A 24,280-nucleotide genomic window follows, 5' to 3' on the forward strand; every position below is an offset into this window, starting at 1 on the left:
TAACACACTCAATCTGTTTATGGGTTTACAAACAACTTATTCCTCCTGAAATAATTTTACTGTCAAAATGACTGATGTACACAGACTTCCTTCCATAACTATTGGAAAAGTGAAGCATTTATTTTCTTCTTATGACCCAATACGCAAAATGTATGGATTTAAAAAAAATAATACTTTTTATGAGGTTGAAGTATAGATACACATTAGTTACACCATTTTTTACAAGATAGCAGTTTTTATAGTCTCTTTATTTTAGGGCACCAGAGGAATGTCTAACATTTAAAAATTGGGGAAAAAATATGTACACAAATACTTTAAAAAGTGGAGAATCTGTACTATCAAATTCCAATTTTCAGAGTATAAAGAAAACCATTCTTTGCTCTCTCAATAACTCACCTCCATAATTATTGGAATAGCGAAGAATGTTTTACTCTAAAGATTGGAATTTGAAATGAAACAATTACAAGTATTTTCATAATGCAATTTAACTTCAATCAACTGTCAAAGGAAATAATCTTAAATGATTCAGTACATGTTATTTTGATTAAATGTATTTAAAATGTAAGCGCATAAGGCAAACGTGTCTCTTCAAACATTATATTTACAAAGAAAACACTTTAAAGTGTAATTGTTGTATTTTTTAAACGGTTGAATACAGAATTGTCTTTCCAAATTTGCCGATCAAAATAAACTTTTGCAAATAAAAGTAAACACGCGCACAAACAACCAAACACAACAATTATCTCAAATTCATATAACCTTTGCTTTGTTAAGGCCTGATGGACAGAAATCATTCTTGAACCTAATATTTTGGGTTTATATGCAGTTTAATAGTTCATTTGGACTGATGACGTTTAGGGCTGGGATTTCCTAAAATATATTTCTAATAACATCAAGTCTGTGCTTCCACGTTCAGCTGGATTGGACAACAGCAGGGGGAGAGCAGATTAAAGCTACAGGCCAGATCATCACTCCCTGACAGGCATTCTTTTCATTTGATTTGGTCTGTGAAAAATAGGTCAATATTCACAGTTTGAAGGACCTGGGTGAATGTCTGATATGGCTATGTAAATGATGAGATCCCCTGCACAAACAAACACACTCGTACACAGCAGACGTCTGGGTGTCCTGCCCTGACCTGTCTAGCTTCGCTCTTGCATTACCTACTGGCGTCCAAACCACTGTGCCTGAACCCTTGCAACTAACAACAGAGAAGACAATATTAGGCTCACACCAATATTTGTCTTTCTGTCTTTTTTCTTTTTCTCACTCTCAATGGCTTTCTAACCCTTTTCACCCCCTTTCTCTCAAACACCGACACATATGAACACTCGTAGACACACACACACACAGAAACACACGTTGCAGATTTCTACTTTTGTTCTGTTTATTGAGAGATGCTGCAGATTGAGTCATCCTGTGTACGGAATGAGTTAGGAGAAGCAAGTAGAAGGAGGTACTGAAGCAGAGAGATGAACTGACGAGAGAGGTAATACACAGCCCAGTGGAGCAGAAAGGGAGGAAAGAGAGGGAGGAGGGAGAGGCAGGGGGTGAGGCGATAAAGGCACGGAGAGGGAGGAATGGAAAGGTATGAGGTAGAGACCAAGCGCAATAGAGACACATATTTGCCTCATGTACAGGAACCCCACTAAGAACTCCAGCCCGTTTGGACAGACTTCCAGATTTGTTAGGTGAAATGGCCGCGTGCAGACCGCAGCAGCAAAGTGTGACCTCAAGGTCAACCTGCGGGCCCGATGGGTGAGAACGGATGAGGATGGGCCGGGTTGGGAAGGGCAGAGTGCACGGGGGTGTCATCTACAGTTAGCTTTACAAAACCACACCACCACAGACAAAATGTTCTGCCTGCCAGTGATCAATACATACAGAGGAGATTCTGTTAACGCATCTGTCGGTATACTGTTACATACGCATTCACACAAACAAACAAACAGAGAGAGAGAGAGAGAGAGAGAGAGAGAGAGAGAGAGAGGACCCATATGATGTGTTGAAAACATTGGCCTTGTGTTTTGGAAGCTTGTGAACAGTTGGGTAGTATTTAAAAATCCCTTTACCCAATGCCCTGTAGGCCTCTAACAAAATCTGTTTTAAATGTGTGATACAGTCACTGAGAAACTCTGTGAGGACTTTGATGATCTGATGTGTGGTGTGTGTGTGCACGCGTGTGTGGTGGTGTGTGCACGCGTTCGTGTGCATGCACGTGCATGTTTGTGTGTGTGTGTGAGCTAAAAGCTCCAGTGAATCAAATACCCTGTCGCCTCAAGGTTGAGCTTCACCCTTCAATTGGTGGTGTGTGTGTGTGTGTGTGTGCATTTGTGCTTGTGTGAGTGACGCTTAACTGCACAATAATAAAACCATACTCTCGCCCCACTCACAGAAACAGGACAGTGTAGTTTATAGGTCTCTGTGATGTGGATCAATCTCATGCATCAAACCTTCTGTACAATATGCAAGTCACATGGGCTCATTGCCAAAACAAACCAGTGCATGTTGGGGAATGTAGTTTGTGGAGGCAATTGTCAAGAGGCTAGACAGTGGAAGACACTGAATCACAGAGACATTTATTGTGTGGAGAATTTCCAGCACGTTCTTCAAAGGCAGGGAGTAAACACAATTTCTGCGGGTGTGTGGTGTGTTGTGTGTTGGATCATAGGGATGGCAGAAGATGGACAAGGAGAGCAAGTGAGGGGAAAGGATTACTTCTGTAATTCTTTAGCTTTGAGGTTAACAGCAAAAGTTCGACACACAGACACAAACACTAACAAACACACAGGATCAGAAGACCTATAGTGAAGCAAATGTATTCACTTCCTTTTTCTCACATTCGACTTGCTTTGATTTTATTTCTCTGTAGTCTCCTCATACCTTAACTTTTGTCCTCTTCGTCCGCGTCCTCCCTGCACATCAACCTCTCCTCCTCTTCATCCTCCGCTCACCTCAACCCCTCTATTGTTCACCCTAAACTCACTCCCAGCTCATCTTCTCATCCACTTCATCCTCAGCTTCCCTGCACCCTTCATTTCTTCCTCTTCATTTTCAACCCCCCCCAACTCACCTCACCTTTCGTCTTCATCCTCTTCCTCCCCTACACTCAACTTTCTTTCCTTTTAGTTCTAATCCTCCCTCCTCATTCCTTCTCATCCTCCTTTCTGCTCCTCGTCCCACCACCCTCCATTCTTCTCAACCTCCTCCCGGCCCATCGTCCTTCAGCATCCTTTTTTTTATTCTTCCTATCTTTCTTCCTTCTTCCTCCTTTTCACTTTTCTCGCTCCCCTTTCTTCTTTTATATTCTCTGTATCTCTGTGCTCCTCCATCTCTCTACAATATATAAATCATCTTTCTATACCTCCTCTCTCAATCACCCTGACCCTCTATCCAATTTAATCTCCCGCAGTCCCTGAATTATTAGAAACACTCTATCTCCCTCTCTCTCTCTCCCCCCATATACCTGTATCGTTAGGACCACTGTCATTCTGTCCTTCTTTTCAGATCATCATGTTTGTCTGTGGTTTCTGTAGCCCTCACGACTGTCACTGGCCTGATAAAAGACACTCACATACACACATTGCACGCAAGACAATTCACACAAACATTTCTTTTGTTTTTTTCCTATTTATCCCTCTGGCACTTCCTCAGCTTTTCTCCTTTTGGGTCTCATCCCCTGCTATTTGTTTCCCTCCTCATCTGTCTCACCATCCTCCTGCTCCTCTCCTCTCAAGGAAAGCCTGTTCAGTCCTAAATGCATGGAATTTGTCATAACCTATTGATTAACCATCACCATTTCTCTAGCTCACTTTATATAATGCTAAATCAACTTCCTCTTCTCCTCCCTCTGTGCTGTCCATCTTGATTCCCCTCCTCCTCTGTGCTGTATCTGTCTTCCTGTCTGTCTCTCTTTGTGTCTGTCTGTCTGCTGACCTGTCTGCCTGTTTCTACTCCAATCCCCTGTGTGTCTTCCTGTCTGTCTGCCTGTCTACTTGCCTGTCTGTCTGCCTGTGTGTCATTCTCGTCTCGACCCTATTTCTATCGCTGTCTCTATTTCTCTCTCTATCGCTTTTTGTCTACTTCACTTCTCTCTCTCTCTTTTTCTGTCTGTCTATCTGTCTACTTCATTCCATCAGTGTATGAATGCTTTGGACTTTGCGGTAGTAAAGCAGCTAAAGTGATGTGTGCATAATGGAACAGTGACCACACATGCATGATAATAGGCTCATATACACTCACCTAAAGGATTATTAGGAACACCATACTAATACTGTGTTTGACCGCCTTTCGCCTTCAGAACTGCCTTAATTCTACGTGGCATTGATTCAACAAGGTGCTGAAAGCATTCTTTAGAAATGTTGACCCATATTGATAGGATAGCATCTTGCAGTTGATGGAGATTTGTGGGATGCACATCCAGGGCACGAAGCTCCCGTTCCACCACATCCCAAAGATGCTCTATTGGGTTGAGATCTGGTGACTGTGGGGACCATTTCAGTACAGTGAACTCATTGTCATGTTCAAGAAACCAATTTGAAATGATTCAAGCTTTGTGACATGGTGCATTATCCTGCTGGAAGTAGCCATCAGAGAATGGGTACATGGTGGTCATAAAGGGATGGACATGGTCAGAAACAATGCTCAGGTAGGCCGTGGCATTTAAACGATGCCCAATTGGCACTAAGAGGCCTAAAGTGTGCCAAGAAAACATCCCCCACACCATTACACCACCACCACCAGCCTGCACAGTGGTAACAAGGCATGATGGATCCATGTTCTCATTCTGTTTATGCGAAATTCTGTCTCAACAGAAATCGAGACTTATCAGACCAGGAAACATTCTTCCAGTCTTCAACTGTCCAATTTTGGTGAGCTCCCCATTTGTAGTGGAGATGAGTGGTACACGGTGGGGTCTTCTGCTGTTGTAGCCCATCCGCCTCAAGGTTGTGCGTGTTGTGGCTTCACAAATGCTTTGCTGCATACCTCGGTTGTAACGAGTGGTTATTTCAGTCAAAGTTGCTCTTCTATCAGCTTGAATCAGTCAGCCCATTCTCCTCTGACCTCTAGCATCAACAAGGCATTTTCGCCCACAGGACTGCCGCATACTGGATGTTTTTCCATTTTCATACCATTCTTTGTAAACCCTAAAAATGGTTGTGCGAGAAAATCCCAGTAACTGAGCAGATTGTTAAATACTCAGACCGGCCTGTCTGGCACCAACAACCATGCCACGCTCAAAATTGCTTAAATCACCTTTCTTTCCCATTCTGACATTCAGTTTGGAGTTCAGGAGATTGTCTTGACCAGGACCACACCCCTAAATGCATTGAAACAACTGCCATGTGATTGGTTGATTAGATAATTGCATTAATGAGAAATTGAACAGGTGTTCCTAATAATCCTTTAGGTGAGTGTACATACACACATAAACATATGAATGGGGTACATGTGTCCTACATAACACGCGCACACACATACACACAGTATATGTCATGTGTTGCTGGAGCTGATGTTGAGCTTTTATGCTGAGCTTAACTTTTTTACTGAATGTCTATGCCACCATTTCCAATGATAAGATTTTCTCTAAATCAAACATTGATCTCACTTTGATCTGGTTTCTGACTGCAACTTTGATGACTCTGTGGCCCAGGATGTACTGCTAAACTTCAGACCAGCCTTATTCCCTACAACTTGTAAAGGATGCACGAAAATATTCTATACTTCACCGAGTTCTGCCCGAAGGAAGACGATAAAACCTACATAGAATCTGGCTTTATTTCTCTGCTCCGTCATCTAATATTAAATCTGATCTGAAGCCTGGAGTGATCAGATTACATGGTAATGATCGGCAGACCAGAACATCTACTAAGAGAGTTTGCATTAAAAAAACTTCAAACTGAAGCTGGCACTCAGAACCCTGTCAGTGAGAGGTAAAGAGCCGTCCAGGGTGAGATGTATATAAAGTACAGTATAGGGAGTCCTCCGACGCAGAAACCTGAAATCTGTTTTACCACATTTTATCTAGATGTCAACTGGGCATATTGAGCTTACAAAACCTTTATATCACTTCCAAAATAAGACTTTCCCCACATGCCATTGCCAAATAAGACTATAATTCCATACACCTGCTTCCTACCTACAACTAAAACTCAAACAGGAAGTACCAGTGATGTGCTCAATACAGAAGATGTTGGATGAAGCAGACACTAATCTACAGGACTATTTCACAACAGACTGGATGGTATTACTGTTATGTTACTGTTTTTATTTTACTCTGTAACTTTTGTGGAGTTTACTAAACAGTCTGCAAATTAATTGTCAAGTGAATCGATGACATCATCCCTACCGTGGCTATGTACTACTCAGCCAGAAACGTAGGACTACATTAAACATTTGCATTTTAGCTTTTAAATTGGTTAAATGCCTTGCTCAAGGACAGAGCGACAGATCTTTTAGCTTGGCAGTTCAGAGATTCAATCAAGCAACCTCAATTGGTTACTAGTCAGATACTGTAACTGTTAGGCTACCTGCCACATATGCTCATTCTGAGACAAGTAATGCTGAACCCATGCACCAGAGCGCTCGTTGTTCCAGACCGCTTTGGGCTCTGGCTGATGTGAGGATGATTTTAAACAGGTTCGCCTTGGCAAAGCCACATGACCACGGGGAATACCAGAGAGACGCCTCAGAGCGCGAGCAGACCAGCTGGATCTTGTTTTCACTGACATCTTTATCCCCTCACTGACCCAGCCTGCTCAAAGCCACAAACTCGCTTTAAACACACCGCAATAATTCCTGTGCCCCGCGATGCCACGGCAAACGAATGACTCTTGTCCAGTGGCAATCGCATCTGGAGCATTGAAACGCCTTTCCAGGCTGGTATCACTTTGATACCGTCGTCCTGATAACTTTGGACCCAGGCCAGTATCCATGCCGCCCAAGCATCCACAGATGAAGCCACTCTAAATGGCCAACCTGGTGAGGGCCTGCGTGGCCATTCATGACTCCAACCCCAGCGTCGAGGTTGGCTGACTGTGGTCGGTTGGCCTGAGAGGAGGTCAGAGACCTGGCGGTGTGGAGCCAGGATAACACCGTCTCCCTCAATGTCAGCCGGCTGTGACCGATCGTGGAGAACAGAGAAATGGATGGGCCACATCCGCATCCGCTGGGCTTAACTGGAGCTTAAGTTCCTCTGTGTTCACATCTCAGAGTAATTAACATGGTCCACACACACACACACACACACACGCGCTGCTGTGATGAGGGCATGTCAGTGTGTCTCCTCCCCCTCGGTAGGCTGATGTTGACTGGCTGCAACACCGCTTGTTCTTCCTGTGTAGAACCGGCGTTCTATTGCACAGCTTATACCCCCGAGCCGTAAATATGGTTAAACCGTGACTGCAGAATGTTTACTCAGTGTCTGCCCGGACAGTCCTCATGTCCCCCCTTCGTGGCACTAACCTTTCCATACAGACTATGTGCACACACTGAACTTCATCCACACAGGGAGAAACACCCTTATTCACCGATAACATGTGCACACATGCACACTGACTGCACAAACACACACACTTTCCATTCCTCACATGTCCATCCAGTTGCCTAGTCACCTTAGCTCCATAGATATATATAAACCCCAACTAGCTCACGTTGACTCAGTAATGGCACTACCTGAATGTAGCTTAGCTATTTCGTTATCTTTGTCACTATTATGATTTTCTCAGAGTTTTTCTCTCAACACTGTTTGAAATACTTGTCAGCAGTCTCTACCTGGTAATTTTTACGTTTGTTAGGCTACACCTATTTGTCTAAACCTGTTGTTTACAAAGATTGTGTTAAGTAACATTTGTTTTGTTCTGAACACTCACATTTGGCTTAGACCTGTGTGAACATGAACTATAGGCAGCTACTTGTAGCAACAGATGTAGGGACAGAGTCTTAACTTTCACTGGTTATCTTAGTGGAGATATAATAGTAACACACATCTTTAAAACAGTGGCAATATAACAGTAACACACATCTTTAAAACAGTGGCAATATAACAGTAACACACATCTTTAAAACAGTGGCAATATAACAGTAACACACATCTTTAAAACAGTGGCAATATAACAGTAACACACATCTTTAAAACAGTGGCAATATAACAGTGACACACAGCTTTAAAACAGTGGAGATATAACAGTAACACATCTTTTGAACAATGGAGATATTACAGTAACACACGGCTTTAAAACAATGGAGATATAACATTAACACACATTTTTAAAACAGGGGTGATATAGCAGTGACACACAGCTTTAAAACAGTGGAGATGTAACAGTGACACACATCTTTTAATCAATGGCGATTTAACAGTGACACATCTTTAAAACAGTGGAGATATGACAGTGACACATCTTTAAAACAGTGGAGATATGACAGTGACACACAGCTTTAAAACAGTGGAGATATACAGTAACACATATTTTAATCAATGGCAATATAACAGTGACACAGCTTTACAACAGTGGAGATATAACAGTGACACACAGCTTTAAAACAGTGGAGATATAACAGTGACACACAGCTTTAAAACAGTGGAGATATAACAGTGACACACATCTTTTAATCAATGGCGATATAACCGTGACACATCTTTAAAACAGTGGAGATATGACAGTGACACACAGCTTTAAAACAGTGGAGATATACAGTAACACATATTTTAATCAATGGCAATATAACAGTGACACAGCTTTAAAACAGTGGAGATATAACAGTGACACACATCTTTTAATCAATGGCGATATAACCGTGACACATCTTTAAAACAGTGGAGATATGACAGTGACACACAGCTTTAAAACAGTGGAGATATACAGTAACACATATTTTAATCAATGGCAATATAACAGTGACACAGCTTTACAACAGTGGAGATATAACAGTGACACACAGCTTTAAAACAGTGGAGATATAACAGTAACACACATCTTTAAAACAGTGGAGATATAACAGTAACACACATTGTCAAAACAGTGGAGATGTAACAGTAAAACATCGTTAAAACAGCGGATGTATAAAAGTAACACAAAGCTTTAAAAAGTTGGGCTGTAAAAATAACACAAAGCTCTAAAACAGTGGAGATTGAAAAGTAACACACATCTATAAATCCGTGGATGTATTAAAGTAACACAAATCTTGAAAACAGTAGATGTATAAAAGTAATGCATATCTTGAAAACAATAGATGTAATAAAGTAACACACATCTTTAAATCAGTAAATGTATAAAAGTAGCACACATCTTTAAACCAGCAAAATAATACACAAAAAGTCGAACTGTAAAAGTAGCATGCAGTAGAGGTACAAAAGTAACACACATCTTTTAAATAGTAGTTGTATAACGTTAACACAGGTTTACAAAAGTAGATGTATAACGTTAACACAATTTTAAAATAGTATATGTATAATATTAACACAGCTTTAAAACAGTATATGTATAACGTTAACACAGCTTTAAAACACTAAATGTATAATTTTAACACAGCTTTAAAACAGTGAATGTTTAACGTTAACACAGCTTTAAAACAGTGAATGTATAACATTAACACAGCTTTAAGACAGTGGATGTATAACGTTAACACTGCTTTGAAACAGTGAATGTATAACGTTAACACAGCTTTAAAACAGTGGATGTATAACGTTAACACAGCTTTAAGACAGTGGATGTATAACATTAACACAGCTTTAAGACAGTGGATGTATAACGTTAACACAGCTTTAAAACAGTGGATGTATAACGTCAACACAGCTTTAAAAAAGCGGATGTATAACGTTAACACAGCTTCAAAACACTACAGGCTGACTGGAAATACACACATTCACATGCACAGACAGACATTTGCACACAGAATCACACTCCCCACAATGATAGGTTAAAAGCATTGCCAAAGTGGGAATAAATGCTGCATGAGACACACACACACACATGTGACCACGCACACACGAATCACACACACAGCATGCAATAGCAGACTGCATCAAAGCCTACAGTGACAGATGGATAGGATTACTCACCTTCCAGAGTACAGCACAATCACATAGGACACACACACTTGAGGGATCAAAGTCTCTCTCAGTGATTGCAGAGACAAATAGAAACTCACTCTGCCTTGACACTTGGCTAGACCAAACCACCACGGCAGGACAACCAACAAGAACTCTCAGTGTAATACTCTGTGCTAAAAGGCACTTACACACTGCCCAACAAACACACCCCAACAAACGCGCCCCAACAAACACGTCCCAACAAACACACCCCATCGAACTAACAACAAAATACAGCCACTCAGGGGTGTGTGTGTGTGTGTGTGTGTGTGTAGTGAAGCTTCCCTACCAAAGTCTATCTGGCGTCCGGCGTCTCCGAGCCGTCTACTCCTTACTCTTCTGTAACTACGGTTCTTCATCCTTCTCTTCCTCACTCACCTCCACTCCATCCACCGTTCCCATCCAATCCTCCTCTTCATCCGCTGCCATCCACTCCTCTTCTGTCCTCTTCTCCTTTCTCTATCTCCTTCAGTCTGTGTTAGTCCAGCACTTCCCTTCTCTCTCTCTCTCTTTCTTTCTTTCTTTCTCTTTCTGGGTATTGTTCACTACTGCGCTTCGCTGCTCTAAGTGATCCTCTGCCTGTAACTCTCCCTCTCGCTCTCTCTCTCTCTCTCACTCACCCCTTCTCTCTTTCAGTCTCACTCTCTTTCCCTCTCACTCCCTCTCTTCCTCTATCTCTTTTTGTCTCCTTTCTCGTTCTATGCTGTCTCCCTCTGCTGACCCCCTCTCTCTGTCTCCTTCCTTTCTCTCTTCCTCTGCACCTCCTCACTCACCCACTCCCCACTCCCTCCTATCCTCTCGCTTCCCTTCCACTCTCTCTCCCCCCTCCCCCCCTCTCTCTCTCGCTCTTGTGTTAATCCAGTGTGTGTCCTTGTTTCGCTGGTGTTATGTGTTGTGTCAGGGACTCTATTGGCTGCTGGTGGCAGAGCTGATCAGACCAACCCGAACGTTTGGCTGGCAGCATCACATAGGTCCCTGCTCCTGGGATTCTGGCCAAGGGTGTTGATACACACTCACACTAATGGGTGCACACACACACACACACACCCAGTCGTGCACACGTGCGTGCAAACACACATACACACTAATACGCACTATTTTCTATTGATTTTTTTTACCTATTTGTCTGTTCATATATACTCTCTCTCCTTCTCACTCAGTGTCTCTGTATCTCTTTATCTATATTTTCTGTTTATATCTATAGCTATTTGTTTATCTCTATCTATAACTATATTTCTATATGTTCACAGTATCTAAATTTATTTTCTCTCCTGCTGTATCTATCGTCATAAATCTTTATTTATGTTTCTTTATATCTTTCTTTATCTATGATTTTGTATTTATATTTCTGTATCTACATATCTTTCTAAATCCATTTTTTATGTCCATCTATATCTATTCATTTGAATTTTTCTTCTTTTTATAATTCTGTTTCTGCATTTCTGAATCTAAATTTCAACCTATATCTTTTCATATCTATCATCAGAATGGTGTTACGTGTTCTCTTACTCATGTCTGGACTTGTCATACTGTCCCACTTTCCCCCGATTCTACCTCTCTCCCCACTTTTATCTCTCTCCCCTCTCTCTCTCTCTCTCTCTCTCTCTCTCTCTCTCTGTCTTTTCAAGGTCTTTTCACATCTGTTTCTTGGGTCTCAAGTGTCTGAGAAGCTATTTAGGACTCCCTCCCTCCATCTCACTCTCTCTCTTTCTCACTCCCTCTCTCTCCACCTCCCTCCATCTCTCTTTCACTCAAACAAACAGAACAAACATAAATAATTAGAAATGCTAAGCCTACAGTACACATGCAGAAGTTTAAACTGTTATATTAAGTGTTGTAACAATATGCAATTAGTTAAAGATTGAAGGGCAGGGGAAAATAAACCACAGATAAAGAGAGATGGATGGAGGGATAGAAGAACGGAGAAAGTTAGATGGAGAGATAGAAGAACAGAGTGAGATGGATGCACAGAGCAAAAACAAGAGATTAAAGTAGAGGTCAACTTGTTGAATGGTTCACCTGCATGGGTTTGGGTTTATATTTAATTGCTTTTCTATTTGTCGATATTCCCTTGTATAATCACTGATTTATTAGAATGTTTTGTATTTGCATGTTGTGTGTGTGTGTGTCTGTATGTGTGTGTGTTATTTGTGTGTGTGTGTGTGTTCCCTCTGAATGCCAGGTAATAGTGTGTATCTGGACATTCTGACCTTTACCTAAAATAACCAGTGATGTATGGGCACAGAAAAGTTGTCCATTCACCTTGTTTCATTTGACCTCTGCTGAGATGCGATGGGGAATATTCATGTGTGTTATTGTTTTCTTGTTATGCTGTACATGGAAGGAAAATCCCCACAATGATAGTAAATAAGGAATAAATAATTATTCAACATCAGGGGAAATTTAGCTTCAATCCCCATGAGGAAAAACAGAGTTATGAGAGTTAGATTTATGGTCAACGTATCTATTTGCATTTAAGAGTTAAGGGAATTTTGAATGGGAATGCTTTTTGTGTCACCACAAGGATTGTAAAACCCTAAATGCTGGGTGTGTGTGTGCATGTGTGTGTGTGCATGTGTGTGCATGTGTGTGTGTGCATGTGTGTGTGCATGTGTGTGCATGTGTGCGTGCAGAGAGAAAAACACACGGTGTGGTGGGCGATGAGTGTTTGCTCTCTCTAAGCTCTCAGTAATTTGTTTCGGAGGATGTTGTGATGAGAAGAGGACGAGGATAAGGGGAGAGAGGGAGGGGGAGGGAGGGAGAGAATGAGAGGACTGTAGAGGAGGGATGTACTTTTAATGGTTTAATGTGTCTGAATCTTATTCTTATTTTTCTCATCAGACTCCCTGTTGTTAGCGTCCGTCTTCCCCAATCCCCCCCAGCCCCCCTTCTCCTGCCACTCTTTCCCTCTCATCCTCTCCTCACCCTTTTACCCCCTCTTTCCCCCCTCCCCTCATCCCTCTCTCCCCTTCCCATCCCATCCTCCGCCGCCACCTTTCCACCCATCTTATGCCCCTCTCCTCCTCCCTCCTCTCTCCCTCTCTCCATCTGTCAGGGTGCTAGACATGGTTGTTAGATCTTTTTGTACCTGACGGTGAGACATTGAGAGACGTTGTGAGGGACGCTCAGCTGTGAAGTCATTGATCTGTCTAATCGTTAGACTCTGACATGCACACAACACCGCCTAATTACACTGCTCCTATCTAGTCCTACTCAGCTCCTACCCCGCCTCTCTCCCACCATCCCTCCCTCTCTTTCTCTCTCTCTCTACATCCCTGTGGCTCATTCCATCTCTCCCTCATCCTCCTTCATCAACACTAAGAAACCCAGGTGGCAGAGCAGAGTGTGTGTGTGTGTGTGTGTGTGTGTGCATTCGCGTCTGTGTGTTCTCCTAAAGCCTCCGGCATCTGAGAGACTCATTTTAAAGTCTTCTAATTTAGAAAGATGAAAAATAAAAGCTCAAAGTCCAATAATGACTTCTCACCTGAGGGGAAGGAGAACATTGAGGGAGACGAGAACTCTGTGGGGAAGGAGGAAACTGAGGGAGACGAGAACACTGAGGGTGACGAGAACACTGTGGGGAAGGAAGATACTGAGGGAGAGGAGAACACTGAGGAAGAGGAGAACACTGAGGGAAGGAGAACACTGAGGGGAAGGAGGAAATTGAGGGAGTGGAGAACACAGAGGGACAGGAGAACACTGAGGGAGAGGAGAACACTGAGGGAAGGAGAACACTGAGGGAAGGAGAACACTGAGGGAAGTAGAACGCTGAGGGAGAGTAGAAAGAAGAGAAAGTTGCAGAGGGAATAGAATGACAAGATGGACCTCTTCTGTCCTGCGGTGCGGTTGATTGCATGTCTTGGTGCATGACTGTCAGTCTCAGATCACCTGTGAGAGTGTGTGTGTGTGCTCTGCATTCTATCTTTGTATTCTTGTCTGGCTCTCTGTCTTTCTGTCTCTTTACTTTCCCCTCTCTCTTGATTTTAGTTTGTGAGAGACAGTTTGAGGGAGAACCAGGACGTGAGGGTGGGATGTGAGGTAAGCCCTGGCCGAGCATCAGTGTGCTGCTTTTTCAATAATCTGTCAGCAGTTACATAAGAACCTGGGCAGGACCAGAGCTGTGTCCACTCTGTGTGCCCACTCTGTGTCCACTCCACTCTATGTGCAGAGGTCCGTTGCCTTCATGTGTACATAAACATGTGTCATACGGTCCACATATGTTTGTGTGTGTGACCTTGTGGTGTGTATATGTGTGAATGTGTGTATGTGTGTAGTTTTGTGTGTGCTAGAGGATAGCAATAGAGATTGAGGACAGGGTTAATTCCTCAGAGTAAACCAATTACAGGGATGTAGGCCAATGAACTGACCCCCCAACACTCACTCACTGTATCCTGGTGGACTGTCGGTGTGCAGGAAATGAGATGGGGGAGCTTGAGCCCTGCTTCTTTCAACATTTTAATCAATGAATTGGCAGGGGTCTGCAGCACCCAGCCACACCCTACTGAACACACAATCACATGTCTACTGAACACACAATCCTGTCTACTGAACACACAATCACATGTCTACTGAACACACAATCACATGTCTACTGAACACACAATCACGTCTACTGAACACACACTCACATGTCTACTGAACACACAATCCCGTCTACTGAACACACAATCACATGTCTACTGAACACACAATCCCATCTACTGAACACACAATCACATGTCTACTGAACACACAAGCACATGTCTACTGAACACACAATCGCATGTCTACTGAACACACAATCACATGTCTACTGAACACACAATCCCGTCTTCTGAACACACAATCACATGTCTACTGAACACACAATCACATGTCTACTGAACACACAATCACGTCTACTGAACACACAATCACATGTCTACTGAACACACAATCACGTCTACTGAACACACAATCGCATGTCTACTGAACACACAATCACATGTCTACTGAACACACAATCACGTCTACTGAACACACAATCACATGTCTATTGAACACCCAATCACATGTCTACTGAACACACAATCACATGTCTACTGAACACACAATCACATGTCTACTGAACACACAATCACATGTCTACTGAACACACAATCACGTCTACTGAACACACAATCACATGTCTATTGAACACCCAATCTAATGTCTACTGAACACACAATCACATGTCTACTGAACACACAATCGCATGTCTACTGAACACACAATCACATGTCTACAGAACACACAATCGCATGTCTACTGAACACACAATCACATGTCCACTGAACACACAATCACATGTCAATTGAACACCCAATCACATGTCTACCTGGGCCTGAACATCAGTACCACAGAGAATGACACCTACCTGGGCATCAGTACCACAGGCAACTTCTAAAAGTTCTAAAGCCGAGAAGGGCCTTCTACACAGAAAAATGAAGTTTTTGGACATTCTACACACACTGTGATTGGTTGTTTGCAGTCCTGGGTGTGGGTGTGTGTTTGTGTCTATTTGTGTGTGTGTTGGTGGGTTTGTGCCTGAGTGGGAGTGTCTGATTGTGTGCTTGTATTTATCTCTGTTTGTTTGGGTGTGTGTGTGTGTGTGTGTGTGTGCGCCCATCGGTTGGGTTAGCAGAAGTGTCACAGTCAACACTGCGAGTATACAATCCATTTTCTAATCAGAGAAAGAGCAGAGAAGGGGATGGAGGGAGGGAGGGAGGGAGGGAGGGAGGGAGGGAGGAAAGGGGGAGTACAGATGAACTAGATAGAGTCTTGATAGAGTGTCTGGTGTCATGTTCTATCAGGGTGGATAGAGGAATCAGCACACTGCTCATAGTGCTGACAAACCAATAATATCATTATGTAACCACCAGACACTGTCTGTCTGTCTCTGCCTGTCTGTCTCTCTCAGTCTGCCTGTCTGTCTCAATTCAGTTCAATTGGTGCTTTATTGGCATGAATGGATAATTGTCAATGTTGCCAAAGCAAACATGTTTAGGTAGCAATAGTGTAACAGTACATAAATAAATACAATGAAAATATAAAAGCAAAAGCAAAATAAATATATAATGTATACCAAATAATTTTGACAATTTCACATAGAATAAAAATAAATAACAATAACAAAAAATTTACATTATGGGTGCTATTGTTTATCTTTTGTAATGACAGTTCAGGACATACTCAGCTGCCAGGTCTATTGTTTCAACATTTTCAGCCAAGAGAAGGCACATTCTCAGCAGATAGTTACATAAATCTAACAATAAATTTCAAGAAAATATATCTCTAATTGACTCATGGTTAGAGCAGTGGAGTGGGAAGTGCTGTTCATTTTCAACTTCTCTTGAAACACAGTGTTTCCAAAATCTCTCTTCTCTGACCACCCATGTTTTTTATGCCGTCCTGTCTCTATAGCCAGGCTATGGTCACTGAGTCCTGTCTCTATAGCCAGGCTATGGTCACTGAGTCCTGTCTCTATAGCCAGGCTATGGTCACTGAGTCCTGTCTCTATAGCCAGGCTATGGTCACTGAGTCCTGTCTCTATAGCCAGGCTATGGACACTGAGTCCTGTCTCTATAGCCAGGCTATGGTCACTGAGTCCTGTCTCTATAGCCAGGCTATGGTCACTGAGTCCTGTCTCTATAGCCAGGCTATGGTCACTGAGTCCTGTCTCTATAGCCAGGCTATGGTCACTGAGTCTTTACATTGTTAGTAGCTTTCCTTTTGTATATTCCTTGATGTTTACAAGGTGTTGTGCTAACTTGATATCTCTATTTAGAATTTGGTAACATTGAAGATTTTGATTACATTTGATTACATTTTTCCAATAGTTAGTGTCAACATTATGGATAGAGATTAGAATTTGTTAGAGTTTTGTTACTGAATGTCTAATTTTTGGATTTAGCTGTTGCTTCTGGGCCAACTGCTTTAAAGGGTCACTCTCAGGGTTGTTGTGTTTGTACATGAATGCATTTTGATGATAATATTCTGGATCACATTGTGTTAGGTGAGTCCAAAATGTAGTGTCTCTTTTCTCAATATGGAGTGCTCAGGTGAATCTCCCAAGTTCTGCCCTAAAACCAAGAATATTTTTACCTAATTCCAGGTGTAAAATTTCAGTCGGGCTTGAGCCCCAAGATATACCATTTAAATTGTTAAGTTAAGGAGACCCCAGATTTTGGTGCCATGCAAAAGGATTGGAGATATGACAATCTAAATTCTAATTGCGGGGCTAAGTTTATATATTGTCTTTCCAATTGCAAAATATGCTCTGTGTGTTTTCTCTGTTAGAGAATGTATGTCCATGTCAAAACGTCCAGATTAACTTACAGTCAGACCAACTGTAGGTAAATATAACAGGTGGAGGGTTGCACCATCTTTTCTCCCAGGGTGAAATGATATCTACTCTCCTGAGATCTGGACTTTTTCTGAAAGATTATTACTTGGTTTTCTTCCAGATTTATTGATACTGCCCAATCCTTACAGTTCTGGTCTAGTAATGACAGACTCTGTTGTAGATGCTCTTCTGTTGGTGACAATATAATGAAGTTATAAGCATCAAGTGAGAGTCCCTAAGATGTAGATAGCTCCAATTTAGTAGCCAGTTCATTTAGATAAATATTGAACAAGGTTGGACTGAGATTGCAACCTTGTCTCACTCCTCTATCCTGACTAAAGAATTCCGTTCTTTTGTTTTCTACTTTTACACAACATTTGTTTTCTTCACACATACAACTTTTATTACATCATAAACCTTTCCTCTTACACCAATTTGAAAGAGTTTTTAGAACATACCCTCATGCCATATTGAATCAAAGTATTTTTTAAAGTCTATGAAACAGGCAAATATTTTTCCCTTTTTTTGTTTCATGGACAGGTTTTTTGATCAAGGTGTGAAGTGTATATATACACTCACCTAAAGGATTATTAGGAACACCTGTTCAATTTCTCATTAATGCAATTATCTAATCAACCAATCACATGGCAGTTGCTTCAATGCATTTAGGGGTGTGGTCCTGGTCAAGACAATCTCCTGAACTCCAAACTGAATGTCAGAATGGGAAAGAAAGGTGATTTAGGCAATTTTGAGCGTGGCATGGTTGTTGGTGCCAGACGGGCCGGTCTGAGTATTTCACAATCTGCTCAGTTACTGGGATTTTCATGCACAACCATTTCTAGGGTTTACAAAGAATGGTGTGAAAAGGGAAAAACATCTAGGAATGCGGCAGTCCTGTGGGCGAAAATGCCTTGTTGATGCTAGAGGTCAGAGGAGAATGGGCCGACTGATTCAAGCTGATAGAAGAGCAACTTTGACTGAAATAATCACTCATTACATCCGAGGTATGCAGCAAAGCATTTGTGAAGCCACCTTGAGGTGGATGGGCTACAACAGCAGAAGACCCCACCGGGTACCACTCATCTCCACTATAAATAGGAAAAAGAGGCTACAATTTGCACGAGCTCACCAAAATTGGACAGTTGAAGACTGGAAGAATGTTGCCTGGTCTGATGAGTCTCGATTTCTGTTGAGACATTCAGATGGTAGAGTCAGAATTTGGCGTAAATAGAATGAGAACATGGATCCATCATGCCTTGTTACCACTGTGCAGGCTGGTGGTGGTGGTGTAATGGTGTTGGGGATGTTTTCTTGGCACACTTTAGGCCCCTTAGTGCCAATTGGGCATCGTTTAAATGCCACAGCCTACCTGAGCATTGTTTCTGACCATGTCCATCAATTTATGACCACCATGTACCCATCCTCTGATGGCTACTTCCAGCAGGATTATGCACCATGTCACAAAGCTTGAATCATTTCAAATTGGTTTCTTGAACATGACAATGAGTTCACTGTACTGAAATGGCCCCCACAGTCACCAGATCTCAACCCAATAGAGCATCTTTGGGCTGTGGTGGAACAGGTGCTTCGTGCCCTGGATGTGCATCCCACAAATCTCCATCAACTGCAAGATGCTATCCTATCAATATGGGCCAACATTTCTAAAGAATGCTTTCAGCACCTTGTTGAATCAATGCCACGTAGAATTAAGGCAGTTCTGAAGGCGAAAGGGGGTCAAACACAGTATTAGTATGGTCTTCCTAATAATCCTTTAGGGGTATGTATATTGTCTGTTGTTCGGTTTTTGGGGAGGAATCCAATTTGGGTTTCTCTTAAGACTTTTTGTTCTTTTAAGAAAGCCTGGATTCTGTCATTAATTATGCCACGAAAAACCTTTCCATAGTTACTAACAGATATGCCTCTGTAGTTAATTGGGTCAGACGTTTTAGTACATGTGTAATAAATCCTTGGTTCAGAAAGCTTTATTATTGCCTGTCTGTCTCTCTCTGTCTGTTTATGTGTGTCTGCCTGTCTGTCTATGTCTGCATATCTGTGTCTGTCTGTCTGTGTCTGTGTGTCTGTGTGTGTGTCTGTCTGTGTCTCTGTCTGTCTGCCTGTCGGTGTGTCTCTCACCAACATATGTGAATATGTGTGTGTACCAATATTTTTTGGGGCTTTAGGCATTAGGGTGAGGTTAAGCTCAGGGATACATTTTAGGTCTTAGAGTTAGGGTAAGGTTCAGGGTAAGGTTTAGGACTTGGGTGTGCCCATTTTGATAGATAATTAAACCTTTGTTTGTGTGTGTGTTTGTGCATGCGTGTGTTTCTGGGTGAGCGTCTGTGTGTGTTTGTGTGTGTGTGTGTGTGTGGGAGTGAACAGTTGATCCTATGGTGATTGCTAAAGGGTAGCCCTCCAGGATACTGTTCTCAGAGTGTAAAGATGAGAAACCAACGTGCTTACAGCAGCAGAATATAAATGTCTGTTTTGAAGTACAACATTTTACAGCAGATGTTGCGGTGTGGAGACATGCTTGTTCATCTGCTCCTAAACAATTCATTTGGAAATTCTTTAATAAAACAGGGAAGAGAAAGGCCACCAGAGTACAAACTGCACATTTGCAAATACAATAAAAACACAAAAATCTAATAAACAGGAAATAAGAAATGAAATGATCAGTGTTCATAATGTACAGGGGACAGCTGCAAGGATTGGATGTAGCGTTGGCATGTACATAAATGTGTGCGTGGTCATTGATTGTCAGTGTGAGAGTGACTGAGGGACTTGGAGTCCCTGGAGAGTGTGTGTGATTCAGTGATGTGAGTGGGACGTAATGCATGTCTGATGGACTCGTGTGGGAGACGTACCATACTCCCTAGCAGACAGGGATGTCACCTGACCCGGTGGTGTGTCTGACCCGGTGGTGTGTCTGAAGGGGGTTGTGTCTGAAGGGTGGTGTGTGTGGCTGGGTGTTGTGTCTGGCTGGTTGGTGTGTCTGAAGAGTGTTGTGTCTGGCTGGTTGGTGTGTCTGAAGGGTGTTGTGTCTGAAGAGTGTTGTGTCTGAAGAGTGTTGTGTCTGGCTGGTTGGTGTGTCTGAAGGGTGGTGTGTGTGGCTGGGTGTTGTGTCTGGCTGGTTGGTGTGTCTGAAGAGTGTTGTGTCTGGCTGGTTGGTGTGTCTGAAGGGTGGTGTTTCTGAAGAGTGTTGTGTCTGGCTGGGTGGTGTGTGTGATGGGTGGTGTGTCTAAAGGGTGTTGTGTCTGAAGGGTGTTGTGTCTGCCCCCCCACCGCGGAAAAACAATGTGCACTTGTTCAAAAGTATTGTAACTGTTTCGAACTGTGCGTTCACTTCAGACATTTCACAGGAAAGTGTTGGAGAGTGTCAAATTTTGTCTCCTAAAGTGTCAAACCCCAACGGAAGTGGCCTCAGGGACACAGTTTAAAATTTGTTTAAATTAAAATGTAACTAATTGAGCACAGCAGTTTATAGTAGTGAGTGCATAGGCATTTCTGTGTAATTCTTCAAGTGCTTTGAATCCCTTGGGAGAATGACTGTTAAAAATTCCTACGGAACGTTCTAGTGTCTAGAATTGATTAAGTGGTATTCTAGGTGGGAAGTGCAATTAACAGAGTTCCTCTGTTTCCTTAAGCACACCTTGAGTTGTTACCAAGAAACAGGCTCCATCTCCACCCTTCATGTTCATGCAGTGTCTAAGTAAACAACGTAAGACAAAACACCATAGAAACATGAATAAAGAAATCACAATACTGCACAGTTGGCTTGGTACCAGATACATGTGAGAAAACTTTGTCTTCTTGTTGTGTGTGTGTGTGTGTTGTATGGGTTGTCTGTTGGCAGCACATCTCACTCAGTTTGAGAGTGTATGTATTTAATGCAAACCATTGTGTATGAATTGTGTTACAACCAGAAATGTTTCAAGTGTCCTGGAGTGAGTGAAATGACAGCAGACTGCACATACACAAACACATTCCCCTTCTTAGAAGCCATAACAAAACAGCCACATGAATGATGATGTTCTTCTCTCCGTCTGCAAATATTCTCGTATCATCTGTCACTCTCTCCCTCCCCCTCTCTAATCTGTCAGGCCCCATTCACTTTCACTTCATCACTCCATCTCCACCAACCAGAGAGATGGAGACATAGAGGAATGGCGAGAAATAAAACGACAGAGTAAGAAAAAGAGAGGTATATGGAGAGAAAGTGGGGAAGGTTGAGGTTGGGAGAGAGAGGCAGAAACAAAATCCCATTCAAAGGGTATGGGAAACATTTGTTTACTTTCCCAAAGCAAGTGGAAAATTGGAAAGCTTTAGATAATAGTTAGCTAAAGCAAACAAAACGATCAAAAACTCTTTTATCAAAAGTTTCCAAATGGAGTAAAGATATTTTAAATGTTATTCTGTTAATTGCTGTGTGGTGTTGTAATAATATGCAAAATGTTATGAATGGCAGGGGGAAGAAACTAATATTTTCCTTGCATAAATGTTTGTGCTTCACTGGTTGCCCAAATCGGTAACACTTTATTTGAAGGTGTGTGCATAAGAGTGACATGACATTGTCATGACACTGTCATAGCCATGACATGAAACAAGAAAGAATCATTATGAACGTTTATGAATGTTGTCAGTAGGTGTCATTCAGTTGATTATGTCATTTTTTATGCAAGGTTGACCTTGTTTGGGATGTCTTTGTTATGACAACTTGACATTAACTGAGTCAACACAACCTGTCAATGTCTTTGTTATGAAAACTTGACATTAATCATGACAACATTAGACTAGATTAGATGTAATTGAACAAGTACAGTACAATGAAATTGAAGGAGTAGGGTAGCATGTGAAATGCAGGGATAGCAGCAATGAGGTTCCCGAGGTAGACATGTACCTGTAACAACTGAAAACCTCAGACTTTGCAAGGCAGTGTCAGAGTCCAGTAGTACAAAGGGTGGATATGGTTAGTGATGGGTCACAGAGTTCAGCAGGGTTACAGCAGATGGAAAGAAACTGTTCCTGAGCCTGCTGGTGCGGGAACGAATAGACCTGTACCGCCTGCCTGATTGAAGGAGGGGAAACAGTTTGTGGCCTGGATGTGAAGGGTCCCTGATGATGCCACACACCCTATGCAGACACCGCTTGTGCTGGAGGTCTACGATGGCCGGGAGCTGGGTATCAGCCTTTTGCAGGGCCTTCCAGTTGTCTACGGTGCAAACGCCAAACCATGCTGTGGCGCGGTTAGTCAGAAACATAACCTGTCATAAACAAGTCATAACAGGCCTGATTATCAAACTTGAAGAAACTATTTTGCTTTATGTGTGAGCATTAAATACAACTGTCCTATGTGGTTGGCTTTGGCATTGGTTGTCATGAGACCATTATCATTGTGTCATGAATATTTTCCTGGACCTCAACTACAGTGGTACAATTTGGACTTGTCGTAAAGATGTTATGAAGTATTTTAACACTGTCAAATGCTTTCATAACATTGTCATGAATATTTTTCTTGACCTCAAGTAAAGTAGTAATGCACCACCGTCACAGCATTTTACATAGAAATGGGTCTCTGTCATAGTCATAACATTACCATGCTTTTCCAACCCTCTACATACACTTTTACAGGCAAGTTATCAAACTGTATCTAAATGTCCAGTGTACTTTTGTACTTTACTGACCTAGAAAACAGGGTAAGATGGGTATGATGAGAAAGACATGGCTTTTCCTTGAAGAGTTACGAGAACGTGCAGGTGTTTGGATTGTTAACAGTACCAACGCAACACGACCTCAAAACTGCCCCCTATAGGCCAACTGTAGTAAGTGTCCTTCAATATAAAAGTGTCCTTCAAAATTCTTTATCAACCCCAAATGCGACCATACATTTTGTATGTCACACCTATTTGAAGGCGCAAGCAGCCAGTCTACCTTTTAATAATGGTTACTGCACTGTAAACATATTAACAAATTGGATTATGTATATCATCTCTTGAATAATTTATATTACTTAGCCTATTGTTCATGCAAACCATTAGTTACATGAATGGATGTCCTGCATCAACATTAACAAAATTACAGTATAAAATATGTTCCTGCAAAAAACTAAAAAACTTAAAACATTGATGACTTTTTTCACATCATGGAAAAGTCTGCCCAAGACACCATTATAATGGCGTATGGCTTACCAGTGGGGCTACTATCATTTTGAGGTGAATCTTCAGGTACTCATGAATGCAATTACCTCTATGACTCATATTTTAAATTTGTATTGAACGCTCAATAAGCTGAGTATGAGCACCAGTGTCAGGATAAGCAAAGTTCCTTTTATGGCATAAAGAATAATGGCTAAATAGTTTCTTCAAGTTTGATAATTTGGCCCATGTTTATGACAGATTATGTTGTCTTGGTTACTTTCATGTTGTCAAAAAAAAAGCCACTGACAGGTTATGTGACAAAGACATCCCAAACAATGTCCACCTTGCATAAAAAATGACATAATCAACTGAATGACACCAAATGACAACATTCATAAACGTTCATAATGATTCCTTCATGTGTCATGTCATGGCTATGACAGTATCATAACAGTGTCATGCCACTCTTATGCACACCCCTTCAAAAAAAGTGTTACCCCCAAATCTTCCCAAATTGTGCTTCTGTGATGGTACATTAGCCAGTATTCTGTAAAAGATATGGGAATTGATCAATGTTGGATTTGTTTTCTTAAATTCCTTGGGAATTCTCTGGGAAATATCGGTCTGTTTGTGTTGGGTCAGTTACAGTGCTCACTGCTCACATATTCTGGCACTCTGTAATCTTTGTTTAGGGCATGGTAGCATTCTAAT

General features: G+C 41.9%; 2 protein-coding genes across 6 annotated transcripts in view; one reads left to right on the forward strand and one right to left on the reverse strand.

Moving 5' to 3' along the window:
- The window catches only part of LOC105025224 (inhibitory synaptic factor 2A), a 76,640-nt gene extending 65,865 nt beyond the window's left edge, over positions 1-10,775 (reverse strand). For 3 of the 4 annotated variants that reach the window (XM_034291991.1, XM_010895767.3, XM_010895769.2), the window contains exon 1: positions 10,383-10,775. The gene's annotated coding sequence lies outside the window, so the exon portion shown is untranslated. The remainder of the gene's footprint in view (positions 1-10,382) is intronic. The other variant, XM_010895768.3, reaches the window with a different exon arrangement.
- The window catches only part of LOC105025225 (dedicator of cytokinesis protein 2), a 103,360-nt gene that overhangs the window by 64,198 nt on the left and 14,882 nt on the right, over positions 1-24,280 (forward strand). The gene's annotated exons all lie outside the window — the stretch shown is intronic.

Source organism: Esox lucius, chromosome 4 (genome assembly GCF_011004845.1).
Source record: "Esox lucius isolate fEsoLuc1 chromosome 4, fEsoLuc1.pri, whole genome shotgun sequence".
Lineage (NCBI taxonomy): Eukaryota > Metazoa > Chordata > Actinopteri > Esociformes > Esocidae > Esox > Esox lucius.